This window comes from Erinaceus europaeus, chromosome 2 (assembly GCF_950295315.1).
Source record: "Erinaceus europaeus chromosome 2, mEriEur2.1, whole genome shotgun sequence".
NCBI classification, from domain to species: Eukaryota; Metazoa; Chordata; class Mammalia; order Eulipotyphla; family Erinaceidae; genus Erinaceus; species Erinaceus europaeus.
The window spans coordinates 170,696,943-170,704,977 of record NC_080163.1 but is presented as its reverse complement, the minus strand read 5'-3'; positions in this window follow the sequence as shown (position 1 = coordinate 170,704,977).

Here is an 8,035-nt window from a genome sequence, read left to right as displayed (position 1 = left end):
TATTGGATAGAGACAGCCAGAAATCTTGAAGGTAGGGGGTAATAGAGAGTTAGAGAGATGGAGAGACACCTTCAGCCCTGCTTCACCACTTGTAAAACCTTCCTCCTGCAGGTGAGGACCGGAGGCTCAAACCCTGGTCCATCAGTGCCATCACAGCCACCCATCCTGGGGTCCAGCCCCTCCCTGCGCCAAGTCCCTCATGACAGCAGGGCTGCACTGCAGGTCTGTGGACTGAACAAGGGAGAGGATGCTGAGGAACTCTGTTAATAATCAAGACGACTGAAGCCCAGGTGGGTGGAGGAGGAAAGGAGCCTTTTATTCCTGCTTGGACCAGGAGCTCAGATCTTTCTGATAAGGCTGGCAGAGGACAGAGGGGTGGCGCAGGATTATATGGGGTGCAGGCTGGAGAGCAAAAACCGTCATCCCAGAAGCAGAGGCTGCAGGTTAAGGGGTGGGACTTGGACCCCATGCTCAGGGTCTGGTTGCCTTAGTTACTGTTATCTTTCCTGCAGAGCAGTGTCTGGGAAAGTTGAGCCTCCACATAAGAGACCCCACTGGGGGGGGACCTCTAGGAAGCAGGAGCTAGTGGGGTTACAGAAGTGCCATCTCAGTAAAGATTCAGCCGGCCTTCACCACCTCCACCTGTCCTCCCTTGCTCACCCCGTGAAGGCCAGCCTGCATTACACACCTGCACTGCCTCAGACCTACACTTCCTGACCCTTTAGTACAGTTTCACTTTTTAATTTATTTTAATTTCCTTATTGGGGATTAATGTTTTACATTTGACAGTAAATACAATAATTTGTACATGCATAACATTTCTCAGTTTTCCACATATCAATACAACTCCACTAGGTCCTCTGTCATCCTTTGTGGACCTGTATTGAGGGTGATAATTTTTTTTTAATTTCTTCATTGGGGAATTAATGTTTTACATTGGATGGTAAATACAATAGTTCATACATGCATGTTCATAACATTTCCCAGTTTTCCATATAACAATACTTCCCCCACTAGGTCCTCTGTCATCCTTCTTGGATCTGTATTCTCCCCACCCACCCAGCCCAGAGTCCTTTACTTTGGTGTAATATGCGAATTCCAGTTCAGGTTCTACTTGTGTTTTCTTTTCTCATCTTGTTTTTCAACTTCTGTCTGAGAGTGAGATCATCCCATATTTATCCTTCTGTTTCTGACTTATTTCATTTACCATGAATTTTTCAAGATCCATCAAGATCGGCTGAAAACGGTAAAGTCACCATTTTTTATAGCTGAGTAATATTCCATTGTGTATATATACCACAACTTGCTCAGCCACTCATCTGTTGTTGGACACCTGGGTTGCTTCCAGATTTTGGCTGTTACAAATTGTGCTGCCAAGACCATGTGTACACAGATCTTTTTGGATGGGTGTGTTGGGTTCCTTAGGATATATCCCTAGGAGAGGAATTACAGGGTCCTAGGGTAGGTCCATTTCTAGCCTTCTGAGAGTTCTCCAGACTGCTCTCCACAGAGGTTGGGCCAATTTACATTCCCACCACAGTTTCACTTATTTTTTTTTGCCTCCAGGGTTATCACTGGGGCTCAGTTCCACTGTTGTTGTTATTGATGTCTTTGTTGGATAGGACAGAGGGAAATGGAGAGAGGAGAGGAAGACAGAAGGGGAGAGAAAGACACATGCAGACCTGCTTCACTACCTGTGAAGCGACTCGCCTGCAGGTGGGGAGCCTGGGGCTCAAACCCAGATCCTTGAGCTTTGTGCCATGTGCGCTTATCCCGCTGCGCTACCACCCAGCCCCTATATTTTCAGTCTTTCTGTCCTGTGTCGCTGCCCACTTACAAGTGCACCACAGGCAGATTATAAACACAAACTAGAAGCAGTGCAGGGGCTAAAATCTGGACATTCTCCATCGGTGAGTGCGAGGCCGACCTCAGCCCCTGCTGCCAACTTCTGAGATCCTGATGGCTCCCAGCAGGTGCTGGACACCTGCATCTGGCTGAGGACAGACCCCAGGCATTCGCACATGCCCGGCCTGCAGCTGCTGCTCCGGCTTCTTCCCGGGAGACTCAGCCCCCAGCACGCGCCCACGGAGGACTCTGCCCTCCCCCCCCGCATGGTTCAAACCTGTCCTTCAACTGCAGCTCTCCCGAGATTCCCTGTTACCCCGAGGGCCTGCACTTCCGCACTGACAGGAGGTGCAAGGACCGGAGTTCGGGGACCCACCAGCCCGAGTCCACCAGGAGGTGGTGGGCACAGCGAGGGCCCCATTCCCACCAGAGGATGAGGGAGGTGTGCTACGGGTTGGGGTCTGTGACATCAGCATGTGCCTCCTGGCTTCCGGCAGGTTAGAGGCTCCTGGGCTTCCTGAGGGCTGAGACCGCAGGGCACCTGTCAGGGAAGCAGGTTGTGCGCGGTGGCCCTGTGCCTGTGACCTTCAGGAAATGCCGCGGGTGGGCCCCACTTGGGAGCACCTGGCTGAGCACACAGGGAACCACAAGCAAGGACCCCTCCTGTGGGGAGGGGTTCAGTCTCAGTAAATACATAAATACACACGTGCCTTCAGAGAGCACCCTGGAGACTCTGAACTAAAATGTCAATGTCGTTACTATGCGGGAGGAAGTGTGCAGGGGCCTGGGTTCGAGCCTCTGCTCCCTACCAGCAGGGAGAAAGTTTCGTGAGTAATGAAGCAATGTTGCAGGTGTCTGTCTCTCTCTACCTCACCTTCCCCTCTCTTTTTTTTTCTCCAGTTTCAGCCACTTTATCCCAAATTATACAAGGTCATCCCTTTTGACTGTTGCATTATACTCTCTTTTTTATCTAGGCATCTGTAAAAGGCATTTTGGTTGTTTCCAGGTCTTTGCAATTGTGATTAAAACCACTATGAACACGGGGGCTCACATATCCCTGAGTCAGTGCTTTTATATCTTTTGAGTATATGCCTAGGAGTGGAATTGCTGGGTCATGTGGCATTTCCATTTTTATTTGTTTAAGGAATCTCCATCTTGTTCTCCAGACTGGGTTTACCCCTTTGCATCCCACCGGCAGTGCAGTAAACTTCCCCTCTCCACATCCTCTCCAACAGTTAGTGATCTCTTGTTTGACTGATGGAGTCCGTTCTCACAGGTATGTGGTGGAATCTCAAAATGGTTTTGATTTGCATGTCTCTGATGATGAGTGAACTGGAGCATTTCCCCTTGTGTCTGTGGTCCATGTGTATCTCTTCTTTAGAGAGTCACCTACTCGTGTATCTTGACCACTTTTTTACTGTGTTCATTTTGTTGAGGTTTCATCCTACCTTTTTCAATTTTTCTCTGTATAGATCCAAACTAAAATTAAAATGACCACTAGTAGGGCAACAACGGGAAAATAAATAAATATTTGATTGCTTTTTTTTTAAGACCACTAGCAGCCATTGATTCATCATTCATGCTGACAGCAAGTCCTGGTGGTAATCCTGGTGACAATAAAGAAATAAATCCCTTTAGAGAAAATCCTGGAGACTTTGCACTAAAATGTCATTATTCCTACTATGCAGGAAAATCTCACTTAATAAAATGCAGGGCGCTGGGTGGAGCTGGGCCCTTCTCCCTGTGGGGGTGATGGTGGACTGCAGCTCCTGCCCCTGACCTGCCCCTTGGGCCCAGAGCAGAGTACCCACTGCCCTTCGTGGGGGTCACACACCCAGCTCTTGCTCATCCTCACCTGGTGACAACCTTTCTCTCCATCCACAGCCCACAGTGACCACATGGGCAGGGCCCAGGACAGAAGTATATCCATAGTCAGGCCAGCGCAGTGCTGGGAGATGTGAGCCCAGAGAAGAGGCTTCAGACAGGCAGACAGGCTTCTCCTGCCCGGGAGAGCCCACCGCTTGAAATGCTCTCTCCTAAGTATCCTGCCTGTGACAGACCAGCAAGGTCAGTGAACCTGCTGGAAACCTCCGGGGACTGGTGTTTTCCCAGATGAGACCCCAGGAAGGCAGGGCCTTAGTCTGCTGGGGGAGGAAGCCGCTCGGCCACGTGGCAGATGGGCACTGAGGTGTTGTGGAAAGCAGAAAGCTTAGTCCTTGAGGACAAAAGCTGCTGGCAGCGGGTTCCTTTTTGGCGGCAGGAGCACTGAGCTGGATGGTTGAGGACTGAGGTGGATTTGGGCAGTTGGGCGAGAACTGTCTTTGAGAGTTGCAGGCAGCAGATGCAGAGGCAGCACAACGTGAAACTGGAGGGTGTGAGAAGAAACAACTGACATCCCCAGGGCAGTGTGAAGGGGTCTAGCTGAAAGGGGGTTTGGGTGGGGTTGTCCTTGTGCCTGGGCAGTGGCTTAGCAGGAGGAGCCCCAGGCTTGCCTGTGTGACATTGAACTTGGACATGCAAGGTCTTGGCTTGTGTGCCAGCACTGCTTCTGTGAGAGATGAGTGGTGCTTTGCTGGTGTCTTTCTCCTTAAGTAAGTGCTTAAAACTGAAAACCAGTGTTTTCAAATGGACTGTAATTCAGGGAGTCTGAGGCCATTGGAAGATGTGTAAGATAAGAACGATGTTGTAGCTGTGAGTATCAGTGTGATGTGTATTTTTCTTCTTTTTAAATCAATTTAATTATGAAGGACAAGTCCATAGGATAAGAAGAGTACAATTTCACACACAATTCCCACCACCAGATTTCTCCATCCTACCCCCTCTATTGAAAGCTTTCCTATTCTTTATTCCTCTGGAAGTATGGACCCAGGGCCATTAGGAGGTGCAGAAGGTGGGAGGTCTGGCTTCTGTAATTGTTTCCCTTCTAAACATGGGCATTGGCAGGTCTGTCCATACTCCGAGCCTGTCTCTCTCTTTCCCTAGTGGGGCAGGGTTCTGGGGAGGTGGGGCTCCAGGACATACTGGTGGGTTGTCTGCCCAGGGAAGTTAGGTTGGCATCATGGTAGGTGTGTTTTTTTTTAATGAAATGATACATATAGTAGTGGCTGTGGATGGTGAGTTGTATCTTTACACCTCAGTGTGGATGGGTTTAGAGCTGTTATCAGGTCACAGAATGTTGAACCTAGAGCTTTTAAGCATCTAAACAGAGGCTGCGGTGTAAATGCCTGCCATATCAGGATTTATTTGAGAAATATTCAGAAGGTAAATTCAAAAGAGCAGAGAGTGTTGGGCTGGGTAGATGGTACTAGAATTAAAGCTCCAAACTTTCAGTCCTAAGACACATGAGGCCCCAGGTTTAATTTCCAATATCACGGCAAGACAGGGCTGATCAGTGTTCTGTACTGTTGTATGCTTTACATTGGTTTGTTCTAGCTCTCCCCCGCCAAGAAAATTGAATCAGTCCTGTTAGTTTCGCAGCCCGCTTGGCCCCGCCCCTAGGGACCCCAACAGGGTTCCAGAGTTCCAGAGTTCGTTCGAGAGTGCTTGGCGCCACTGCGGGGGGAAAGCAGAGTTCTGTTTGGTGATTAGTTTGGTTTAGTTTATGAATCGTTGTTCCTGAATAAAGAAATACAGCTTCCCTGCCCAGCTGTATGTCTCTGGTTGTCTCTGTTACCCGCCCTTGAAGCTAGCCTGGCCAGCTAGAGCCGCCGAATTTTAACAGCAGTGTACAAAGCAACAACAACAACAAACAAGCAAACAAAACTAAATTAAATAATATTCTGTAGAGGTAGCCACGAGGGGGCTTTAAACAAATTGAAATCAAATCTCATAGAGCTAATGGTTCTCTGTAACTAGCAGTGCCGGCACCTGACACCTTCTTGCAACTCTTTGCCTGGGTGATGTGATGTTCTCTCTTCAGATACTGACCTGCAGGTGGAGCTGCACAGAGCATATAGAAGCAGACCAGCAGCGCCTCCTTTCAAAATACCCAGTGTGCTGTTGATGTATTTGCTTCTCCAAACTGGTCGGTAGGCCTCCATCCACGAAAGCTAAATGGTAAAATCATAGTTTTCTGAATTATTTTTTAGTCAAAGAGATAGAATGAAGAGCCTCAGCCTTGAAAGGCTTTTTGCAGAACCATTCTTCTGGCTCCCCAGCACTCTCCCTCTCTCTATCCACCTCCTCTCAGCTTCTCTCTGTCCTATAAAATACAAGGAAAAAAAAAAGAAAAAAAATGGCCTCAGGGATTGGTGGGTTCATAGTCCATGCAGCAAGCCCCAGTGATAATCCTGGCTGGAAAAAGTAAATTGCTTAAAAAAAAAATTAAAAATAGAGGCCAGGCCAAGGAGCACTGGGTTAAGCACATGTATCACCATGCGTAAGAATCTGGTTCAAGCCCCCACTCCTCACCTGGAGGGAGAAAGCTTCATGAGCATGAAGATGTCTTTCTCTCTCCCTTTCTATATACCCTTCTCTTTCAATTTCTCTCTGTCATGTCAAATAAGAAAAATGGTTGCCAGGAGCCATGGATTCGTAGTGTTGGCAGGGAGCCCCACTGATAATCATGGCAGCAAAAAAAATTTAAAGAATACACTAAAAATAAAATAAAACCATTTAGGCTCAATTTGTGACATATATTAGACAGCTTGTAGTTTTCACCCCATTTACAGTCACATATGGAACACTTGAGTTGTGTCATATTGTGACAATGTTGTGAACTCAGGTTTTCCATAATCAGAGAGTTGTTAGACTTCAGACTAAATGATTTGCTTGATGCTGCTTTGCCAAGTTTTACGGAGGATTTTGGACCAGTATGGCATGTGGAAGATGTTTACTTGACATTTCTGATACAATCTCCAGTTCTTCCCTAATGGAAAAACAAAAGAATACCAGGGCTGGGTGGTGTCACCCCTGGTTGACACCACCAGGATTGGTTGAAGGGGGCACTGCTAGGATTTCGCGGGGCGTAGTAAAACCTGGGGGCGGAGACTGCATCAGAATAACTCCTCAGCAACATCCAGTAAATAAATAGATACTAACTAAAAAATAAAAAAGACAATTCCTTCCAACAGTTTGCTTTATAGCATGTAGCAGCTCATGTATTCAGTCATAGAGAAAAATAGAGTAGAATTAGAAATTCCTGTAAGCTCACTGATAACTTTTCTTGGGTCTTACTTAGAAACATTGCTCAGCTCTGCCTGATAGTTTAAACATGTAAGTAGAGTTTTCCTTCATCAGTCTTCAGTGCATTTAATTTAACTGTGATCTAAATTGCATAGAGTAGAAATAAGAAGATGTGAAGTCTAATCATTTAGTAATCACAATGGCATTTTTGGTGCAGAGGAATAGGGAGTGGTGTCAGGAAATACTAGCACCTCGCAAGCACTAAGGATTGCCAACTGACTACCCTGATGCACAGGGTGCTCTCTCTGCTGGTATTTTACGCTCATATTCTTTTTTTTTTCTTCCTCCAGGGTTATTGCTGGGCTCGGTGCCTGCACCATGAATCCACTGCTCCTGGAGACCATTTTTTCCCCTTTTTGTTGCCCTAGTTGTTGCAGCCTCATTGTGGTATTATTGCCATTGTTGACGTTGCTTTGTTGTTGGATAGGACAGAGAGAAATGGAGAGAGGAGGGGAACACAGAGAGGAGGAGAGAAAGACAGACCCCTGCAGACCTGCTTCACCGCCCGCTGAAGCGACTCCCCTGCAGGTGGGGAGCCAGGGGCTCGAACCGGGATCCTTACGCTGGTCCCTGCGCTTTTTGCCACATGCGCTTAACCCACTGCGCCACCGCCCGACTCCCTGCACTCATATTCTTTTAAAAATATATATATATATATATATTTATTTATTTATTTTCGTTGCCCTTTTTGTTTTATTGTTGTAGTTATTGATGTTGTTTGTTGTTGGATAGGACAGAGAGAAATGGAGAGAGGAGGGGAAGACAGAGAAGGGGAAAGAAAAGCCTGCAGACCTGTTTTACCACTTGTGAAGAGACTCCAGGCATCATTAAGGTGGTTCTTGCGCTTTGTGCCACTTGTGCATAACTGGCTGTGCTAACGCCCGATTCCCTTAGGCTCATATTCTAAGAGAACAGATACATTGACTTGATCCACCTCAGGGATCCTGAAACACTCTAGTGTTTAAACTTAAAAAACTTAAAGTGAAACACTCTAGTGTTTCACTTT